This window comes from Mobula hypostoma, chromosome 15 (genome assembly GCF_963921235.1).
Source record: "Mobula hypostoma chromosome 15, sMobHyp1.1, whole genome shotgun sequence".
In the NCBI taxonomy this organism is placed as follows: domain Eukaryota; kingdom Metazoa; phylum Chordata; class Chondrichthyes; order Myliobatiformes; family Myliobatidae; genus Mobula; species Mobula hypostoma.
The window spans coordinates 54,215,493-54,239,476 of NC_086111.1; the positions used below are offsets into that span (position 1 = coordinate 54,215,493).

At 43.5% G+C, this 23,984-nt stretch overlaps 1 protein-coding gene across 8 annotated transcripts in view; it reads right to left on the minus strand.

Annotated features, from left to right (window-relative positions):
* cacna2d3a (calcium channel, voltage-dependent, alpha 2/delta subunit 3a) overlaps positions 1 to 23,984 on the minus strand; it is an 892,602-nt gene that overhangs the window by 191,284 nt on the left and 677,334 nt on the right. The window lies entirely within an intron of this gene.

Here is a 23,984-nt window from a genome sequence, read left to right on the forward strand (position 1 = left end):
GAGTTTACTGATACTGGTAGGTTTATATTCATTCGTGGACTGAAGATGTCAGTGTCAAGGCCAGCCCCTACTGCCTCCGAGAAGATGGTAGTTAGTCACCACCCTGAAGCAGAGTAGCTCCTCTGAATAATCCCACTTTGTTGCTGAGAAGTGAGCTCCAGGATTTAGACCCAGTGACATTGTAGGAACGGCAATATATTTTCAAGTCAAGACAGTGTGCAACTTGGAGGGGAATCTACAAGTAGAGCGTTCTCATGCACCTGATTCCCTTGTTCTTTTTCCAGATACTTACATATAACCATTTCACCCCATCAGGTCTAATCAGCTCACTGCACAATCCCATCCCCCCACTAATTTTCCCTGTTCTCCACACTTTCCCAAAAAAACTCCACACAGGTTCTCACCTACACATTCGGGACAATTTACAGTGGCCGATTAACCTACCAAACTGTGCTTCTTTGATATGTAGGAAATCAAAGGAGAAAAACCATATGGGGATAATGAGCATATTACACATAGCAGTTATGCAGGAAGAAATATCAGGGATTAGTATGTTGGAGATGACTGTGCCTAGGAAACCGTCTTGAAAACTGCCTTGATGCCGGGATGGGATGAACGAACAACCACAATCTCTTACTTTGGGCAAGTTATGGCTGAAGTCCTTGACTTTAGTTTTACCAGGGCTCCTTGATCCTATATTGAGTCAAACATTGTTTTCATGTCAGAGATAATTATTTTTATCTTACATCTGAAATTTAACTCTTGGTTCATATGTGAACCAAAGCTGTAAAGTGGTTCTGGACTATAGAGGTGAAGTACAACTGGGTGTTGGTGAGATTATTAGAGGATAGGTGCCGCTAGATGGCACTGTCAACAATACCTTCTAGCACTCTAGTAATGATGGCCTTCAGATTAATGAAATAACTAAAGTGGATATATAAAGCCAAAGACTCACAACCAACATTTCACACTAACCAACACCCTGATATGTCACCTCTGTGCCTTCTCCAGAGAAATCACATTGTATCTATACTGTGGGGATCAAAAACAACACTATTTTTCAGATACGTCCTTACCAATACTTTAAAAAGCTGTACCATCACCTCTCTGCCCTTATATTCAATGTATGGCTAATGAAGCCCTGCATCTTTTACGCCTTCTTTACAATTATAGTAAATAAAGAAGGCATACGAGATGCTAGCCTTCACTAGGTGACAGTACTATCTGTGCTGCCACCGTTGGGGATATCTAGATTTGTACACCAAGATTTCACCGGTCCTCATTTCTCCTTTGGTCCCAAACATTCATTGTGTATATCCTACTCTTATTTGACCTCCCAAAATGTATCACTTCCTGTGGACAGGGCACCCCTGAATAATTTTTTACATTAGGATTGTCAGGATAATGGTTTTGTTACATATAAATAATAAAATACAAATGAATGTGTGTAAATAAATAAAGTATATAAATAAATGTGTTGAGTCTCCATGAGTATTTGATAATATGAGCGATGTTGTGCACAAGCATACCAGACACAATTTCTAGCTACAGGATCTGTGTTTCTTGTGTATTTTTCTCTCCACATGCTGCACGTCACTGCACTCGAGTTTAGGGACCTACTGGAGCACTTACAGCTCGAGATCGTGGTTTTGGAACCAGTCTTAAGCTGGATGTTATCTGGTCCAGTACTCTCATTGCTCTCAGCTGCTTCTTGATATCATGTGGGATGAATAAAATTAGTTCAAGACAGGCTTCTATGATGCCAGGGGCCTCTGGGAAAGCATTGCTGGCTGAACACGATCACAAAACTCCTTGGCGCTCATGAACTAGGTCCTCTTCCAGTTAGCTATTTCATTGTCCACCACTGTTCATGTCTAGATAAAGCAATTCTGCAGATGTTTGATCATATCCATCAGGGTGCCATCACGAAGGTCTACCATGTCAACTGATTTTGTCCTTAGTATATATGTGATATATGTTGCTTTCCTGGTTTGATGGGCATGGTAAAGTAAAAGATATGTTGGGCACTAATGTTAGATTACATAGGATTACCCAGTATATACAGCCCAGAACAGGCCTTTGGTTTCATCAACAGTGGGCTTTTGTTCCACTCAATCCTCCTCATGTTTTTTTCCTCATCAACATTTAGCTGTGTAACCCTCCATTTCCTTCAGCTTTCTCCTTAAATATTTATATGCTGTTTGTGTTAACCACTCCCAATGATGATTAATGCCATACTTCTAGACCATAAGATATAGGAGCAGAATTAGGCCATTTGGCCCCTTGAGTCTGCTCTGTTATTTCATCATGGCTGATCCATTCTTCCTCTCAGCCCCAATCTCCTACCTTCTCCCTGTATTCCCTTCATACCCTGACCAATCACAAATCTATCAACCTCTGCCTTAAATATACATACAGACTTCATCTGTACAGCTGTCTGTGGCAATGAATTCCACAGACTCACTACTCTCTGGCTAAAGAAATCCCTCATCTCTGTTCTAAAAGGACACGCCCCTCTATACTGAGGCTCTGTCCTCTGGTCTTAGACTCTCCCACCATAGGAAACATCCTCTCCACATCCACTCTTTACCCCTGTTAAGGAAGATAAGCTTTTTCTGAACACTCAGCTGCTGGAATATGGCTCTGTTGCTTCTGAAGTTCCACAGAGGTTCATGAATTCCTTGCTTAGAACCATTTAATTTGTTCCAAATCCACCTATTTTAATAGGGCAACAGTGTCACACAAAATGACGGAGGTCGTTTTTAGAATAAAGGTAGAATTTAAAACCTACATAGAAAAATCACCTGATTGAATTATATGATGCTTGAGGGAATAGGCTAATTGATGTTTTGAGCACCCAACTATTTCATGCCTGACATAAAAGCTAATGGCGATTCATTCAACTGAAAACAAAACTTCATTCAAATATGGAGCAATCATACAAACTCCAATTTGTTCTTCATATCATGGGCCAAGAAGCACACTCCTATCTTTAACTGAATCAAGCAAACCTATCCAATTTTTTCATAGACTTGTGACCTGGAATAATGTGGCTCCTAATCTTGTGCTCAGATAAGTACTAAAAGCCTAATGCCACAGCAACATATAAATGGCTAAATTCTCCTCTTCAGTGCATGGCTTATTTTAACTTTATTCCTGTAGTATGTAACCTTGTCTGCAAATCTATTATGTTAACTCTGATTTTAGTATACTCGGTTATGTTAACTCTGAATTTATTAGAGTCTTCTGGATGAAGCAAGGTCACAATACAGTACAAGGTAATGCTACAACACAAAAAAACAATATGTCCGCTATTAAAATCAAAGGACATTTCTGCATTAAAAGCATGTCTGGAATGCACACACTCAATTGCAGAACACTCTACTTCCTCAGCAACACTTACAAATGAGCATTCAGTACAAAATGCAACTATTTTTTGTTTTATTTCAGCACAGTACAGGCCTTTCAGCCCACAATGTTGTGCCGATCCTCAAACCCTGCCTCCCACATAACTCCCCCCAACCTTAAATTCCTCCATATACCTGTCTAGTAGTCTCTTAAATTTCACTAGTGTATCTGCCTCCACCACTGACTCAGGCAGTGTATTCCATGCACCAACCACTCTCTGAGTAAAAAACCTTCCTCTAATATCCCCCTTGAACTTCCCACCCCTTACCTTAAAGCCATGTCCTCTTGTATTGAGCAGTGGTGCCCTGGGGAAGAGGTGCTGGCTATCCACTCTATCTATTCCTCTTAATATCTTGTACACCTCTATCATGTCTCCTCTCATCCTCTTTCTCTCCAAAGAGTAAAGCCCAAGCTCCCTTAATCTCTGATCATAATCCATAGTCTCTAAACCAGGCAGCATCCTGGTAAATTTCCTCTGTACCCTTTCCAATGCTTCCTCATCCTTCCTATAGTGAGACGACCAGAACTGGACACAGTCCTCCAAGTGTGGCCTAACCAGAGTTTTATAGAGCTGCATCATTACCTCATGACTCTTACACTCTATCCCTCGACTTATGAAAGCTAACACCCCATAAGCTTTCTGAACTACCTTATCTAGCCGTGAGGCAACTTTCAGGGATCTGTGGACATGTACCCCCCAGATCCCTCTGCTCCTCCACACTACCAAGTATCCTGCCATTTACTTTGTACTCTGCCTTGGAGTTTGTCCTTCCAAAGTGTACCACCTCACACTTCTCCAGGTTGAACTCCATCTGCCACTTCTCAGCCCACTTCTGCAACCTATCAATGTCTCTCTGCAATCTTTGACAATCCTCTACACTATCTACAACACTACCAACCTTTGTGTCGTCTGCAAACTTGCCAACCTACTCTTCTACCCCAACATCCAGGTCGTTAATAAAAATCACGAAAAGTAGAGGTCCCAGACCGATCCTTGTGGGACACCACTAGTCACAATCCTCCAATACAAATGTACTCCCTCCATCACGACCCTCTGCCTTCTGCAGGCAAGCCAATTCTGAATCCACCTGGCCAAACTTCCCTGGATCCCATGCCTTCTGACTTTCTGAATAAGCCTACCGTGAGGAACCTTGTCAAATACCTTACTAAAATCCATATAGATCACATCCACTGCACTACCCTCATCTATATGCCAGGTCACCTCCTCAAAGAACTCTATCAGGCTTGTTAGACACGATCTGCCCTTCACAAAGCCATGCTAACTGTCCCTGACCAGACCATGATTCTCTAAATGCCCATAGATCCTATCTCTAAGAATTTTTCCAACAGCTTTCCCACCACAGACGTAAGGCTCACTGGTCTATAATTACCCGGACTATCCCTACTACCTTTTTTGAACAGGGGGACAACATTTGCCTCCATCCAATCCTCCGGTACCATTCCCGTAGACAACAAGGACATAAAGCTTCTAGCCAGAGGCTCAGCAATCTCTTCCCTCGCCTTGTGGAGCAGCCTGGGGAATATTCCATCAGGCCCCGGAGACTTTGTCCTAATGTATTTTAATAACTCCAACACCTCCTCTCCCTTAATATCAACATGCTCCAGAACATCAACCTCACTCATATTGTCCTCACCGTCATCAAGTTCCCTCTCATTGGTGAATACCGAAGTGAAGTATTCATTGAAGACTTCGCTCACTTCCACAGCCTCCAAGCAATTGAAGAATGCCTTGGGGTTTTCCTTTACCCTACTCACCAAAGCCTTCTCATGCCCCCTTCTTGCTCTTCTCAGCCCCTTCTTAAGCTCCTTTCTTGCTATCCTATATTCCTCAATAGACCCATCTGATCCTTGCTTCCTAAACCTCATGTATGCTGCCTTCTTCCACCTGACAAGATTTTCCACCTCACTTGTCACCCATGGTTCCTTCACCCTACCATTCTTTATCTTCCTCACCGGGACAAATTTATCCCTAACATCCTGCAAGAGATCTCTAAACATCGACCACCTGTCCATAGTACATTTCCCTGCAAAAACATCATCCCAATTCACACCCACAAGTTCTAGCCTTATAGCCTCATTATTTGCCCTTCCCCAATTAAAAATTTTCCTGTCCTCTCTGATTCTATCCTGTTCCATGATAATGCTGAAGGCCAGGGAGCGGTGGTCACTTTCCCCCAGATGCTCACCCACTGAGAGATCAGTGACCTGACCTGGTTCATTACCTAATACTAGATCTAGTATGGCATTCCCCCTAGTCGGCCTGTCAACATACTGTGACAGGAATCCATCCTGGACACACTTAACAAACTCTGCCCCGTCCAAACCCTTGGAACTAATCAGGTGCCAATCAATATTAGAGAAGTTAAAGTCACCCATGATAACAACCCTGTTATTTTTGCACCTTTCCAGAATCTGCCTCCCAATCTGCTCCTCAGTCACTCTGCTGCTACCAGGGGGCCTATAGAATACTCCCAATAGAGTAACTGCTCCCTTCCTGTTCCTGACTTCCACCCATACTGACTCTAAAGAGGATCCTGCTACATTACCCACCCTTTCTGTAGCTGTAATAGTATCCCTGACCAGTAATGCCACCCCTCCTCCCCTTTTCCCCCTTCTCTATCCCTTTTAAACCACTGAAATCCAGGAATATTGAGAATCCATTCCTGCCCTGGTGCCAGCCAAGTCTCTGTAATGGCCACTACATTATAATTCCATGTATGTATCCAAGCTCTCAGTTCATCACCTGTGTTCCTGATGCTTCTTGCGTTGAAGTACATGCACTTTAGTCCTTCTACCTTCCTACCTTTACACCCTTTATTCTGCCTCTCTTTCCTCAAAGCCTCTGTATATGTTAGATCTGGCTTTACTCCATGCACTTCTTTCACTGCTCCGTCTTTCTGGGTCCCATCCCCCTTGCAAATTAGTTTAAACCCTCCCAAACCATGCTAGCAAACTTACCTGCAAGGATATTGCTCCCCCTCGAGTTCAGGAGCACCCCATCCAATCTGTACAGGTCCAACCTTCCCCAGAAGAGATCCCAATGATCCAAAAATCTAAAACCCTGCCCCTTGCACCAACTCCTCAGCCACACATTCAACTGCCATCTCCTCCAATTCTTACCATCACTGTCACGTAGCGCTGGCAGCAATCCTGAGAACGCCACCCTTGAGGTTCTTCAGCCTTCTGCCTAGTTCCCAAAACTCACACTTCAGGACCTCATCCCTCTTCCTGCCTATGTTGTTGGTCCCAACATGTATCATGACTTCTGGTTGCTTTTCCTCTCATACCAGGATCTCGTGCACCCGGTCAGAGACATCCCGGACCCTGGCACCTGGGAGGCAACAAACCATGCGGGTGTCCTTCTCATGTCCACAAAATCTCCTGTCTGCTCCCTTGACTATAGAGTCTCCAATGGCGACAGCTCTCCTCTTCTCCGTCCCACCCTGCTGCACCACAGGGTCAGACTCAGTGCCAGAGGCCCTGCCACCGTGGCTCACACCTGGTCGGTCATCCCCGCCAACAGTATCCAGGATGGTTAACTTATTATTTAGGAGAATGGCTACAGGGGTGCTCCGCACTACCTGTCTACTCACCTTTGCTTTCCCCCCTCTGACTGTCTCCCAACAACCTGCTTCCGGCAGCCTAGGTGTGATTACCTCCCTGCAGCTCTCATCTATGACTGCCTCACTCTTCCTTACGAGTCGAAGGTCATTCAGCTGCTGCTCCAGATTCCTTACATGGTCTTCCAGATCGCCCAGCTGCATGCACTTCTGGCAGATGTGACTCAGGGGGAGAGGGGAGTTCCCCCACGACTGCCACATCTCACATGAGAGGCACATCACCGTCTCAGGAGGCATTGTAAAGACTAACTGGGAACAAGTTTGTCCTCCGCCTCTTCTCGTCGAAGCCTCTCGAGTCAAAGCCTCAAAGCTCCACTCCTTCACTGGCCCACTCACTCACTGGCCGCTTTCCACTGGCCGTTTTTTTATATAGACAAATGTAAATTGTGATATTGTGACTAGCTTAAGCATTTAAAATTTCAGGGAAATAATCAATTGGATGTTAGGTAACCAATTGAAATAACTATTAAAGATATTGAAAAGTACCTAATTATGAATAAAGGTCATAATTTTAAATTAGGAGTTATTGTTGGCCTTTGTTGCTAGAGGGATTGAATTTATGAGCAGGGAGGCTATGCTACAGCTGTACTGGTGAGGCTGCACCTGGAATACTGTGTGTAGCTCTGGTCTTCTTTCGTGAGGAAAGATATACTGGCTTTGAAGGTGGTGCAGACGAGGTTCACCAGGTTGATTCCAGAGATGAGGGGGTTAGACTATGAGGAGAGATTGAGTCACCTGGGACTGTACTCGCTGGAATTCAGAAGAATAAGAGATCTTGTAGAAACATATAAAATTATGAAAGGGATAGATAAGATAGAGGGAGGAAAGTTGTTTCCACTTGGCGAGCAGGATTAAGGAAAACCCCAAGGCATTCTACAAGTATGTGAAGAGCAAGAAGATAAGACATGAGATAATTGGACCGATCAACTGTGACAGTAGAAAAGTGTATATGGAACCAGAGGAGATAGCAGAGGTACTTAATGAATACTTTGCTTCAATATTCACTGCAGTGATTGTAGGGATGACTTAAAGCAGACTGAAAAGCTTGAGCATGTAAACTTTAAGAAAGAGGATGTGCTGGAGCTTTTGGAAAGCATCAAGTTGGATAAGTCACCAGGACCGGACGAGATACACCCCAGGATACTGTGGGAAGTGAGGTGGGAGATTGCTGAGCCTCTGGCAATGATCTTTGCATCATCAATAGGGATGAGAGAGGTTCCGGAAGATTGGAGGGTTGCAGATGCTGTTCCCTTATTCAAGAAAGGGAGTAGAGATAGCCCAGGAAATTATAGAACAGTGAGTCAAACTTCAATGGTTGGTAAGTTGACGGAGAAGATCCTGAAAGGCAGGATTTATGAACATATGGAGAGGCATAATATGATTAGGAATAGTCAGCATGGCTTTGTCAAAGGCAGGCTGTGCCTTATGAGCCTGATTGAATTCTTTGAGGATGTGACAAAACACATTGATGAAGGTAGAGCCGTAGATGTAGTGTACATGGATTTCAGCAAGGAATTTGATAAAGTACCCCATGAAAGGCTTATTGAGAAAGTAAGGAGGCCTGGGATCCAAAGGGACATTGCTTTGTGGATCCAGTACTGGCTTGCCCACAGAAGGCAAAGACTGGTTGTAGACGGGTCATATTCTGCATGGAGGTCAGTGACCAGTGGTGTGCCTCAGGGATCTGTTCTGGGCCCCCCACTCTTCGCGATTTTTATAAATGACCTGGATGAGGAAATGGAGGGATGGGTTAGTAAATTTTCTGATGACACAAAGGTTGGAGGTGTTGTGGATAGTGTGGAGGGCTGTCAGATATTACAGCAGGCATTGTTAGGATGCAAAACTGGGCTGAGAAGTGGCAGATAGAGTTCAACCCAGATAAGTGTGAGGTGATTCATTTTGGTAGGTCAAATATGATGGCAGAATATAGTATTAATGGTCAGACTCTTGGCAGTGTGGAGGATCAGAGGAATCTTGGGGTCCGAGTCCACAGGACACTCAAAGCTGCTGCGCAGGTTGACTCTGTGGTTAAGAAGGCATACGGTGTACTTGCATTCATCAACTGTGGGACTGAGTTTGAGAGCCGAGAGGTAATGTTGCAGCTATATAGGACCCTGGTCAGACCCCACTTGGAGTACTGTGCTCAATTCTGGTCATCTCACTACAGGAAGGATGTGGAAACCATAGAAAGGGTGCAGAGGAGATTTACAAGGATGTTGCCTGGATTGGGGAGCATGCCTTATGAAAATAGGCTGAGTGAACTCGGCCTTTTCTCCTTGGCACAACGTAGGATGAGAGGTGACCTGATATGAGGTGTATAAGATGATGAGAGGCATTGATCATGGGGATGGCCAGAGGCTTCTTCCCAGGGCTGAAATAGCTAACATGAAAGGACATAGTTTTAAGGTGCTTGGAAGTAGGTACAGAGGAGATGTCAGGGGTAAGTTTTTTACGCAGAGAGTTGTGAGTGCGTGGAATGGGCTGCCGGCGGCGGTGGTGGAGCCTGAAACCATAGGGTCTTTTAAGAGACTCCTGAACGGATACATGGAGCTTAGAAAAATAGAAGGCTATGGGTAAAGCCTCAGTAGTTCTAAGGTAGGGACAAGTTCGGCACAGCTTTGTGGGCCGAAGGGCCTGTATTGTGCTGTAGGCTTTCTATGTTTCTATGTTTCTATGTGGAGATCAGTCCATGCCCAAATCAGCCATGATCTTATTGAATGGCGGAACAGATGGGCCAGATGGCTTACTCCTGCTCCTATTTCTTATGTTCTTATGTTCTAATGTAATACCCTAAACCGGCTAATTTTAGAACAGATAAGAAAGTTATTCAAGAATGCACAAGTATCTCTACTTACCTCTCTCAAATTTTAAATTCCAATGACAGGACAAAATTTCTCCTCGTGACATTAATTTTAAATCCACATAAAAATAGTAAGTATCAATAATTTTATCCACACCACCTGATCACAGCATTGCTGATAATTGGTTCATGCATGTCACTGTCAGACAATGGTGTCATTGCTATCAACAATGGTATGAAAGTCAACTCTCAATGGGTCGTACAACTTACAATCAGCCTATGTCACTTGGCAACTCATTTCTAATGATAGTGTTAAACATGTCAGTTTGAGACTAAACACAAGAATATTCAAGGGAGTCATACTGAGTACTGCTAATTTTTTAATAGAACCTTTAAACAGTTTCTTCCACATTTACAAAATGCCAATCTGCAATCTACAAATAATGTGATCTGAAACTGCATTCTCCATTTTAATTGCATTAAACTGCTTCAGTGACCTTGATTTTGATTAAAGGTGTAGCTATTAAATTGGTGTGTTTAAACTGCGGATACCATTTATTTTTTTTAAATTAGCACACTATTCAATGATTCAAAGTTTCCACTTGGAATGTCAAAAAAAATGTTGATTTTCTTGAGTGTATTTTGCAAATCCACCTATTGCACTAAAAAAATAAACATGATGCTGGAAACCTCAAACAAATACAGAAATTGCTGTACTCAATAGGTCAGGCAGCATCTGTGGAAAGTGAATTAGTTAATTTCAGATCGGTTACCTAGGAGTAACGAACTCCTCTCCACCACCATACTCTCCTGCCCAGTGGAACTTGTCCTCACTCTAAATAATTTCTCTTTTGGCTCCTCCCACTTCCTTCAAACAAAAGTTGTAGCCATGGGCACTCGCATGGGTGCCAGCTATACCTCCTGTTTGTCAGCTACATGGAACAGTCTATGTTCCAAGCTTACACTGGTGACCGTCCCACACTTTTCCTACGCTACATCAACTACATTGGTGCTGCTTCCTGCACCCATGTTGAACTCGTCAACTTCATCCAACTTCCAACCTGCCCTCAAATTCACCTGGCTCATTTCCGATTCCTCCCCTTTCTCGATCTCACTGTCTCTATCTCTAGAGACAGTTTATCCACCGATGTCTATTACAAACCCATGGACTCTCACAGCTACCTGCACTATACCTCATCCCACCCTGCTACTTGTAAAAACACCATACCCTTCTCTCATTCTTCTGTCTCTACCGCATCTGCTCTCATGATGAGGCTTTTCATTTGAGAACAAAGGAGATGTGCTCCTTTTTCAAAGAAGGGGGCTTCCCTGCCTCCACCATCAACGCTGCCCTCAACCGCATCTCTTCCATTTCGTGCACGTCTGCTCTTACGCTATCCTCCCGCCATCCTACCAGGGATAGGGTTCTCTCGTCCTCATCTATCACCCCACTAGCCTCTGTGTTCAGCACATAATTCTCCGAAACTTCCACCAACTCCAACGGGATCCCACCACCAAGCACCACCCTCTCCCCCTTCCCGATTTTCTGCTTTCTGCAGAGATCGCTCCCTATGCGACTCCCTGATCTATTTGTCCCTCCCCAATGATCTCCCACCTGCCCCTATACCTCCTCCCTCACTACCATTCACGGCCCTAAACAGTCCTTCCAGGTGAGGTGGCACGTCACCTATGAGTCTGTCGGGGTCATTTACTGTGTTCGGTGCTCCTGATGCAGCCTCCTGTATATCGGTGAGACCCAGTATAGATTGGGAGAACGCTTCACCGAGTACCTACGCTCCGTCCTCCAGAACAAGCGGGATCTCCCAGTGGCCACCCATTTTAATTCCGCTTCCCATTCCCATTCTGATATGTCCATCCATGGCCTCCTCCACTGTCATGATGAGGCCACACTTAGGTTGGAGGAACAACACCTTATATTTCATTTGGGTAGCCGCCAACCTGATGGCATGAATATCTATTTCTCAAACTTCCAGTAATACCCCCCCTTCACCGTAACCCATCCCCTTTTCCCTCTCCCACCTTATCTTCTTGCCCACCCATCACCTGTGTCTGATGCTCCTCCTTCCTTTTTCTTTCTTCCATGGCCTTCTGTCTCTTTCACCAATCAACTTCCCTGCTCTTTACCTCATCCCTCCCCCTCCAGGTTTCACCTATCACCTGGTGTTTCTTTCTCCCCTCCCTTCACTTGTTCAATCTATTCCTCAGCTTTTTTTTCTCCAGTCCTGCCAAAGAGTTTCAGCCCAAAATGCTGACTATACTTTTTTCCATCGATGCGGCCTGGCCTGCTGAATTCCTCCAGCATTTTGTATGTGTTGCTCGGTGACCTAGGAGTCCTCAGTTCCCATGTAGGGTCTTCAACCTCAAATGCTAATTCTGTTTCTCTTTCCACAGATGGAAGAAAATCTGTTGTCCTTACCCAATGTGGCCTAGATAAGCATATAACAGAAGCAAACTACTTGACCACTTGTGACTGCTCCATCATTGAATAAGATTGTGAGGGCTATGCACAGGGACTGCAGTCTTTTTCCAAAGGATGGAGAATTCACGAACTAAACAGCATAAGGTGAGATGGGAGAGATTTAATTGGAACTTGAGTGGAAACTTTTTTTTTTACACAAAGGGTGGTCCATATATGGAATGAGCTGTCAGAGAAAATGGTTGAGGTGAGTACAATGTCAACTTTTAAAAGACAGGTACATGGTTAGGAAAGGCTTAGAAGGTTATAGGTCAAGCATAGGCAAATGGGACTAGCTTTGGCAGACATCACAGTCAGCAGGGACCAGATAGGCCAAAGTGCCTGTCCTTGAGCTGTATGACTCTAATGTTCGAGCAACACACACAAAATGCTGGAGGAACTCAGCAGGTCTGTACAGTCAACCTTATTCCAGAACTGCCGAAGGGTTCAGCCCAAAACATCGACTGTACTTTTTTCCATAAATGCTGCCTGGCCTGGTAATTTGCTCCAGCATTTTGCATGTGTTGCTTGGATTTCCAGCATCTGCAGATTTTCTTTTGTTTATGACTCTTACGTTGCCTTATCTGCCAAGTGATCCTAAAGTTTCTATTTCTTGGATCATATTTACCTGGGAAAAATAATACTAATTAATGGACGCATATACAATATGATACACTGTTGTTATTCACATCACTACATGGAATTGAGAAGAGATGTGCTTTGAAGAAGTTTAATCTTTCTGAATGGAAAACACGGAGTACAATAGTACTTACAGCAACCAAAACATAATGTGCATTAAAATGTATTACAAGCACTGTAAGTAGAGATAAATTTAAAAATAGAAATTGGAGCCAGTTTATTTCTTAATTTTAGTTTTGGTTGACAGTTTAATTTGAATGCTGGAAAACAAAAAGAAGTAAAGACTCATGGTGCTAGCCCGTTCATCATTTAGAGACCCGAACAGTCTTTCTCTTGAAACAATTCTTCCAGTTCGGTCTATTGCAAACAGTATTCACAATGTGGTCTCTTCTACACTGGAGAAACCAAATGCAGATTGTGTGATCATTGTGCTGCCGATGGAACAGTGGCCATGAACTTCCTATTGTCTGCCACTTTAATTTATCAGCTCACTCCCCTTCTTGAGGAACAACAAGTCTTTTTATGCCTGGACGCATCCTAACCTTAAGGAATCAATATTGAACTGTCTACCTCTGTGTAGTCCGGTGCTGTAGTAGTCTGGCAGACGGACCTCTAACTCACTGAGACCAAACGGCAACTCTCTGACACCACCTCTTACTTACCCCTGGAACAGGACCCCACCAAAAAACATCAAACCATTGTCTCCCGCACCATCACTGTCCGTATCAACTCCGGAGACCATCCATCCTCAGTCACTAAACTCATAATTCCCACACCCCGTACCGCTCGGTTTTACCTCCTTCCCAAGATCTACAAGCCTGACTGTCCCAGTAGACCCACAGTTTCTGCCTGCTCCTGTCCCACTGAACTTGTATATGCCTACCTGGACTCCATTTTGTCACCCATAGTTCAGTCCCTCCCCACTTACATCCAGGATACATCCCATGCTCTCCACCTCTTCAATAACTTCCAGTTCCCCGGTCCCAACTGCTTCATTTTCCCTATGGATGTCCAATCCCTATACACCTCCATTCCCCATCAAGAAGGCCTCAAAGCCCTCTGCTACTTTCTGGATCATAGACCTCACCAGTTCCCCACAACTACTACCCTCCTCCGGTTGGCGGAACTGTTTCTCACACTCAATAACTTCTCTTTTGGCTCTTCCCACTTTCTTCAGACTAAGGGTGTAGCTATGGGAACTCGCATGGGCCCTAGCTATGCCTGCCTCTTCGTTGGTTATGTGGAACAGTCTGTGCTCCAAACCTATTCTGGTGCTGCTCCCCAACTTTTCCTTCGGTACATTGACAACTACATTGGTGCTGCTTCCTGCACCCACGCTGAGCTCGTCAATTTCATCGACTTTACTTCTAACTTCCACCCAGCCCTCAAATTCACTTGGTCTATCTCGGACACTTCTCTCCCCTTTCTCGATCTCTCGGTCTCCATCTCTGGAGACAGACTGCCCACGGACATCTTCTACAAGCCCACTGACTCTCATATCTACCTCAACTATACCTCTTCCCACCCCGCCACATGCAAAAATGCTATTCCCTATTCCCAGTTCCTCCGTCTCCGCTGCATCTGCTCCGAGGATGAGGTTTTCCGTTCCAGGACATCTCAAATGTCCTCTTTCTTTAAGGATCGTGGTTTCCCTTCTGCTGTCATCAGTGATGCCCTCACCTGCATCTCCTCCATTTCCCGCACTTTGGCTCTCACCCCATCCTCCCGCCACCACAACAGGGACAGGGTTCCCCTTGTCCTCATCTACCACCCCACCAGCCTCCGAATCCAGCACATTATCCTCCGCAACTTCCGCCACCTTCAACAGGACCCCACCAGTAAGCACATCTTTCCCTCTCCACCCCTTTCCACTTTCCGCAGGGATTGGCCCCTCCACGACTTCCTGTTCCACATGGCCCTCCCCACGGATCTCCCACTTGGCACTTATCCCTGTAAGCGCACGTGCTACACCTGTCCCTACATCTCCTCTCTTGTCACCATTCAGGGCCCCAAACAGTCCTTCCAAGTGAGGCAACACTTCACTTGTGAGTCTGTGGGGGGTCATCTATTGCATCCGATGCTCCCGGTGTGGCCTCCTCTACATCGGTGAAATCCGACGCAGATTGGGGGACCACTTCATCAAGCATCTCCGCTCCATCCGCCAAAACAGACAGGATCTCCCAGTAGCCACCCACTTCAACTCTGCTTCCCACTCCCGTTCAGATATGTCCATACATGGCCTCCTCTACTGCCATGATGAGGCTAAACTCAGGTTGGAGGAGCAACACCTCATATACCGTCTAAGTAGTCTCCAGCCCCTTGGTATGAACATAGAATTCTGCAACTTCCGGTAATTACCTCCCCCTCCCTTCCCCTATCTCTATGTCACCCTGCCCCCTCCCCTGGCTGCCTATCACCTCCCTCATGGTTCCGCCTCCTTCTACTACCCATTGTGTTTTCCCCTATTCCTTCTTCACCTTTCCTGTCTATCACCTCCCTGCTTCCCCTCCCCACCCCTTTATCTTTCCCCTTACTGGTTTTTCACCTGGATCCTTCCAGCCTTCTCCTTCCCACCCTCCCCCTACCTTCTTTATAGGGCCTCTGCCCCTTCCTTCTACAGTCCTGGCGAAGGGTTCCGGCCTGAAACGTCGACTGATCTTTTCCACGGATGCTGCCTGACCTGCTGATTTCCTCCAGTGTGTTGTGAGTGTGCTTTGACCCCAGCATCGGCAAAGTATTTTGTGTTTACCTCTGTGTATCGTCATTTTGGTTCAGTTTTTTTTTCTTTTCCTATGCCTACTTGGCATGCCTTACAGCTTTGCTATTATCGACACATTATACAGATAAAGAAGCATAATCTAATCCTAATTACTGCTGTTACTGCTACATTTACTCATTTAGTCCTACCCTATCAGAGATATTTCCTCCGTTTCTCCCATCCCTGCCCCCTTCTATTTTGTTACTGGCAACTAACATATCTTTTTTTCTGTCTTTCCCATTTCTAAAGAAGGGTTCTGGACTTGATATATCAATGGTTTTCATTTCTATGGGTGCTGACTGACCTTCTGAATATTTCTAGCAATTTTATTTTACTTTATTTCAGATTTCCAGCATCTGCAGAATTTAAAATTTTTGTTAGTACTGTTATGTAGGGAAATTTGGGAGCCAATTTCTACACAAAAAGACCAGATAATCATTTGTTTGTTATAAGGGAGATCATGGTGTTTCCATGACCACGATTATTCTTGGGAAATTCTTCTACAGATGTAGTTTGCCATTGCCTTCTTCTGGGCAGTATCTTTACAAGAGGTGTGACTTCAGCCATTATCAATACTCGTCAGAGATTGTCTGCCTGGTGTCGGTGGTGGCATAACCAGGACTTGTGAAATGTACCAGCTGCTCACAGGACCATCTGCCACCTGCTCCCATGGCTTCACATTACCCTGATCGTGGGGGGGGGGGGGTGCTAAGCAGGTGCTACACCTTGCCTAAGGGTGACCTGCAGACTAACAGAGGGAAGGGGTGCCTTGCACCTCCTTCAGTAGAGACGTATCTCCACCCTGCCCCTAAGCAGATAATCAAGGGTAAGATTACGAATCACCTGAAATTGTTTCATCCCCATATTGTTACCGAAGAGGGTTTGGAATTTATTGATATTGGGTGACTGAAGGATGCATTAGGCACGGACATTGCCTGTGGAACAACACTGTGTGCTCCTCCTGTCAGATTTCTGCATGGCGACCATGCAAAAGAATTACTACCTCCAGGCTGAGAGAAAAGCATTAGACAGCATCAGTGCTCTTGTACCTGTGAAATGGTATATTTTACTTTCAGGTGAAAGGTGAATTAGATTCCGTTTATCATTATATGCAAAGGGCAGCTCTTCAACAGTTACCTTAGCTCCTCATTAATAAACATAAATATCATTGCAGAGTTCCAGACCCTTGCTCACAGTACTCAGATCACTAGTGGAAGGACCAACATTTACTTAACGTGGGAAATCATTCATTGTGGCAGCATACAAAATGCACCAACAGAATTGAAATTATACTTCCCACCATATAAATCAAAGTTAAAAAAAAGCATCCAGGGTCATCATTTGAAGTGGACGTTAATCCCTCTCTGTGTGCATATATGAAGTCAATTACCATTTGAGGCAACCATAAAAATGTGATTGCAACAACCTCCCCATCGTCACCTTGAGCTATCACACATCCCTTCCTGTTGCTATCAAAATCCCATGTTCCCTTCTGATTAATTTTCATTTAATTACTTATTTCAGAATCACAGTTTGCACATTGCCCTTGTAATTGAAAATCTCTTCAACAATAATCTGGTATCAGATGACCCTCAAGCTTAACCTTTCAAGCACAAGGAATAATTGAACCATAATATGTCTCTCATTCATTTCCTAACTTAATCAGTTACAATTCTTGAAATCACCTAACTCAACACATGAATGTAAACAAAATTTTCCCAGAATATTTATTGTGAATTTCAACAGATACAGGGTTCATTGTAGTATGAGTTTTCCCACAGATTAAATGCTAATTAAAACATGAAGTTTACAGGAACTCAAGAGTTTTTCAATTGTTTCCTTATGTGGTTTCTTATATCCGAATTCGATTTATCACGATTGACTTATATGATGTGAAGCTTGTTGTTTTGCAGCAGCAGTAGAGTGCAGTCATAAAATTGTCTATAAATCACAAAATAAATAGTGAAAAGAGTGGTAATAAGTCATGTTCATGGACCATTCAGAAATCTGCTGGTGGAGGGAAAGAAGCTGTTACTGAATCATGTGGGTCTTCAGGCTTCAGTCCCTCCTCCCTGATGGTGATAAAGAGAAGAAGGCATGTCCTAGATAGTGAAGGTCCTTTGTTAATGGATGCCACGTTCTTGAGGTACCACTTTTTGAAGATGTCCTCGATAGTGGGGAAGGGCCATGCCCATGATGGAGTTGTTTGAGTTCACAACTCTTTGCAATCCTTTGCAAACTTGCGCATTGGAGGCTCCATAACAGGTTTTGATGCAACCAGTATACTCTCCACCATACATCTATAGAAATGTGTAAGTTTACAAATTTCGATAGATGCACACCAAAGAAGAATACCAAGTTTTATGTTTTATGTCCATTATTGAGAGTGATGTCTGGACTGTAACCTGACCTGCTGAGTGTTTCCAACATTTTCTGCTTGTCTGATGTCTGGATTCAAGGGAACACTGTGTAGGTAGTGTGCTTTAAAGCCGCCATTGGAAGACAAATTCTTGTCAAATTGTTTCTTGCCTCTTTCCCTTTACCACATTCACCCTTGATGTGGATTTTCTGAACAAGACTTCACGCTGAGTAGAAGATAATTTTGTGCAGTGGACCTTCACATTGTAGGAAATAAATATCTTCATTTAATCCCCTGTATACAGAAAGCTGAATGTCACCAGTTTAAGCTAGTTCAGAATCAGAATCATAAGAATAAAAAGATAGTTCAAATAGGCTGTTTTACTCAAGTGTTTAAACATATTGAATCTTAAGAGCTGTATTTTGCACATTAACTTTAATGATTCCATTTGTGGTCTGAATTCTTCTGATGCCCTTTGATGTTGTTAGCTATGTAGATGTATTATAAAATGAGATTAAAAGACACAATTCATATGTTAAGTTTTAAAGTACAAATAAACTGGCTGCACTTACAAAGTGCAGAGATGTGTGTACTCTGATTAATATACCAAAATTAATGTAGAAATGGAACTCAGTCAGGTCACTGAATGAAGTAAGTAGAGTCAGGGGAGATCAAAAGACAGCATACTACTATGCCTGCACTCAGAAGAAAAAGGCAGCTTTGGAGAACCTATTAAAAAGATTTAAAAGATCCTTGTACTTGATCGTCCATTCTAAAAAAAAATCTATTTCCAGGTGGTAATCACTTCCTTGTTTTCGAAATATAGTACAGCTAGTTTCTACAACTTCCCATTCAATTTAATTAGGCAGTTTATTAACATAATTGGGGTTAACAGAAGCTACCTGAGTGCACATCCACTTTATGGAAATTCAATTATTGAGGCTTCAGGTGTGGAGGGCTGGGAACTATACAGGACACTTTCACACTGACTGAAAGGAGGAAATAATTCCTTGCATTGAAAATGAATAAAAATAAAGCAATTATTTTGATACAAATCCCAGCTCTCATGAGGTTAAAATCACTCTGTTTACATAGCAATGAGCTGGAATTTGTAGAAATGCTACTATTAGACCACCGTAGCTCCCAAACTCTAGCTGTCATACTGAACGAGCTTGAGAGAGGCTTCCGTCAGTCAGCTTGATGACGGATGTTGTATCGTAGCTGTCCAGATATGCAAGTCTGGGCAGTACAATATGGAGTGCAAGTTGTTGCCCATGTCGTGGCTATCCCTCGAGGTCGAGGATGATGGTCTTCATTCTGTTGATCTACTTATGGGCTCTCAAGTGGTTTATGAGTCCAATCTTGGCTTTGAAAGTTCTTCTGCATTCAGGACAGGTAGTTCCAGATGGCAGATCGGGTTTTGGTTGTTGCTACCTCTCTCCATTTTCTTCTCTTTTCTTCTAATTCTGCACATCTGTTAGCTTCGAAAGTTGTCGTTCCTTCTCAGATGATGGCTTACCAGAGTTTCCTGTCCTTGGCATTGGTTTCCCAATTGTTGATGTCGATGTTACATTTCTTCATGTTGGCTTTTGAGACGTATTTGAATCTCTTCTGTTGTCCGCCTCTTTTACGTTTGCCTTCTTTAAGCTGGGAGTAGAAGATTTGTTTTGGTAGACATTCGTCTTTCATCCGAACAACATGACTGCTCCATCTTAGTTGGTTCTTGATGATGTAGGCTTCAATGCTTCTTGTTTTTGCTTCATTTAGCACGCTGACGTTGGTTCTTCTATCTTCCCAGCTGATAATTAAGATGTTTCGAAGACAGTGTTGATGGAACTTTTCAAGTGCCTTCAGATGTCGTCGGTATGTTGTCCAGGTTTCTGAAGCATACAGGAGCGTTGGGATTATCACTGCTTTGTACACTAACATTTTGGTGTCTATTTGGATGTCACGATCATGAAAGACTCTTGTTCGGAGACGTCCAAAAGCTGTTCCAGCACATTTAAGATGATGTTGGATCTCTTCATTAAGGTCGACACTGGAGGAGAGGTGACTTCCAAGATACGGAAAGTGGTCCATGTTTTCCAGGGTTATTTCGCCAAGTTGAATTGATGGTTCTATCCGATTTGTTTCAGTTGGTGTAGATGATCTGAGTCTTCTTGGAATTGATGGTAAGTCCAAGTTTCGTGTATGCATGGTTGAAGGCAGTCAGAATCTGTTGTAGGTGGTTTTCTGAAAGAGCTGCAACACTGTTGTCATCTGCGTATTGGAACTCGATGAGGGAACTCATGGATGTCTTCGTTTTGGACTTGAGACAGGCAAGATTGAAAAGTCTGCCAACTGTTCTGTAGACAATTTCGATTCCTGGGGGTAGGTCGTCCTTAATAATGTGGATGGTTGTCGCAATGAAGATGGTGAACAAAGTTGGGGCAATCACACATCCCTGTTTTACTCCTGGTCTAACTTGAAAAGGCTCACAGTTACTGTTGCTGACCATGACTGTGGCAAGCATGCCATCGTGGAGTCAACTCAGGATTCGAATGTACTTTTCAGGGCATCCATAGGTGGATAGGACATCCTATAGGAGTTCCCTTGATACCAAGTCAAAGGCTTTGGTGAGGCCAACGAATGCCATGTACAAAGGTTGAAGTTGTTCACAACATTTTTCTTGTAGTTGTCGCATTGTGAAGATCATGTTGATTGCTCCACGTGATGGTCTAAAACCGGCTTGTGTTTCCGGAAGGATCTTCTCAGTTAAAGGCTTGAGCAGTTGTTCATGATGTGGGTGAGGATCTTTCCTGCTGTTGCTAACAGGGAAATTCCACAATAGTTTCCGCATTCGGATCAATCGCCTTTCCTTTTGTAGATGGCAACGATTGCTGAGTCTCTAAAGTCTGCTGGTACATCTTCATTTATCCAGATCTTGATGAGAAATTGATGCAGTTGATAATGAAGTGGGTTACCTCCAATTTTGTAGACCTCGGCTGGTATTCCATCGAGTCCAGCGGCCTTGTTGTTTTTCAGGGGTTTGATGGCTTCCTTGACTTCTTCAAGTGTTGGTAGTTTGCTTAGGGAGTCGTCAACGGGCTGTTTTGGAACTTTGTTAATCACATTCCTGTCAAATGAGATGGTTTGATTTAGAAGATCATCAAAGTGCTCCCTCCATCTAGAATTGATGTCAGCATTGCTCTTCAGGATGGTTGAACCATCTTTGGTTTTGAGAGGGGCTTGACTGTGAGTGGATGGGCCAAAAAATAGCTTTAGTTGCGTTGAAAAAGCCTCAAGTGTTGTTGGCGTCTGCTAGTTGTTGGATTTCCTGAGCTTTCTTCCTCCACCATTGGTTTTTCAGGTTTCAAGTGCTCTTCTGGACTGCAGCCTTGCATTCCTGATAGCATTTCTTTTTGGTAGCCGATTGTTGGTCATTTTGTAAGGTAATGAAAGCTTTTCCCTTTTCGTCGTTGAGTTGTTGGAGTAGTTTGTCGTTATCATCGAACCAATCCTGATGTTTTTTCATCTTCAACCCAATTGTTACTTTGCAGGAGGTGATGATAGCATTCTTCAATTGATTCCAGTGTTCTTCTACAGATGGTGGGATTTGTTGAAGCTGTTGTTCTTGAAGATTTTGTTGGAAATTCTGTACATGGCTGATGTCTTGAAGGATGTCAACATTAAATTTCTTAATAGTGTTCATGTAGCAAACTCCCCTCTCCACACATCTGATGAACCCAAAGGAATGGTAGAGACTGATACAGTTTGGTACCAGCAGTGTCTCAGGAGTTGCCAGTCAGTGTTGTACTCAATGTAGGACTGTTTTAGGGACTACAGCTCCAGATTTTTCCCTCAGGGTTTACTTCCAAAGCCTTCCTCATGATTGGGTATAGCCACAAGGCAGTGGATATGAGATCAGAGTTTTTCTTCTCCTTTTCTTCCCTTGAACAAGTTTACTGAACAAATAATTAGCATACCCAGACAAAAGCTCAGCACTGCGTGTGTATAATTTGTCACCAGTTACAAATTCTCTTAAAACTGAATAAGAAAGATCAATTGGAGGAAAAATCAGAGCATGTCTTGCTGTTAGTTTCAACCTCTAGCAGACTGAGTAATAGGATACTTGGATACATGGTTATTTGGCAAAGTTAATCTCACCACTAATTTTAAACAGAATGGGTTATTATAATTGGTATTTTTTGCTAAGTGGCAATATGGATCAGAGGTAACATTCTAGACAAGTGCTGCAAGGCACAATTCATGAATGCTGTAATTTCCTGAAAGCTTGCCACCAGCATGGTTGTACAGGTTGTTGATACACTATTAGTGTGGTCCAACAGGCTGAATTAACCTACCTTTGACCTGCAGGTTCCCATGGACACAACCAGCACCTAATCTGTTTCCAGGTAAGAAAAACCTGGGATGAGCTGAGGATTAAATACCAGCACGATGTTGTGGCTAGAGGCCAATAGTACTGGCATTAATCAGTATTGCTGATTCCACAGCAGTCAGATTCTCTTTCCTAACTCGGTAGAATAGTCAGGAAATTATAGAAGTTGCCTTATACTTTATTTTAGGACTGTCATTCAGGACCTGGGGGGGTGGGTTAGAGATATGTCTCCACCAAAGGAGGTATAAGGCACTCCTTCCCTCTGCTTCCCTCCGCTAGCCTGCAGGTCACACTGGGCAAGGTGTAGCACCTGCTTAGTACCCCTGATCAGGGTCACATGAAGCCATGGGGGCAGGTGGTGGATGGTCGTATGAGCAGCCGGTGCAGATCACAAGTGCTGGTTATGCGACCACTGACGCCAGGCAGACAGTCTCTGAAGAGTATTGATAATGGCTGGGGTCACCCATCTTCTAAAGACACTGCCCAAAAAAAAAGGCAATGGTAAATCTCTTCTGTAGAAAAAATTGCCAAGAACAATCATAGTCACAGACCGTGATTGTCCATGTGATACAATACGACGCATAATGATGATAGTGATTCAATCCAACTCTACTGCATTTTCCTGCGACATTTAAAGTAGTTAGTCATTTCCATTTTATCCTGTCACAATTGAACATAAATTGCCCATTACTAAATATAAGAAGTATTTGTGAAGTTCTGGAATTTGGTGTAGGGATGTATCTGCATTTCTTCAAAGCTATATACTGAAGTGCTAGATGTTTCGTCTAAGGTGGTTTATGAAGGATTTGTTTCAAACTAAATTGACAGATCTCCATTCCTGCCATTGTAGGTGATGGAAATCCTTTGCAATCTGCAGGGATGCCACTTTCCATGATATACTAGAGTTCAAGCTCAGGTTCAAGCTCAATAGCAGTGTGGAAAATGTAGCATCAATTACACGTCCACCTTGCACTTGAAATCATAGTTGAATAACTCTTTGAAGGCTCTGAATGTGGAACAGGAACTTACTGGAGAATATGGAATGTTAGCACTGGCTCCACATGGCATTGTTCACAACAGCTTCATCAATAGAAATACTGGAATGGATTGCCTATCAAATTTATTCATATGTTGATCTACATGAACTTTGATGCAAACCTATAGAGTCCAACTTTCTAGCATCTAGAATATAGAAGATACAACCATGCAACAAAGGTACAGGACCTTAGGCCAATCATGAGCCAACCATGATGCCAGTCTAACTTAGTCCCATCTGTCTACACACCTCTATTAGCAATGTGTCTCTCTAAATGCTTCTTAAACATTGCTATCACATCTGCTCCATTACCTACCCTGCTTTGCATTCTCGGCATCTGCCAATCATTTTATCTCACAAATCTCCTTTAAACTTTGGAGATACGAAAGACGGCATATGTTGGGTTCTGGAGCACAAGTAAGCTGCTGGAGTTAACTCAGGGGTCAGGCAGACTAAGTGGAAAGAAAGGGATCATCGCTATCTTGGGCC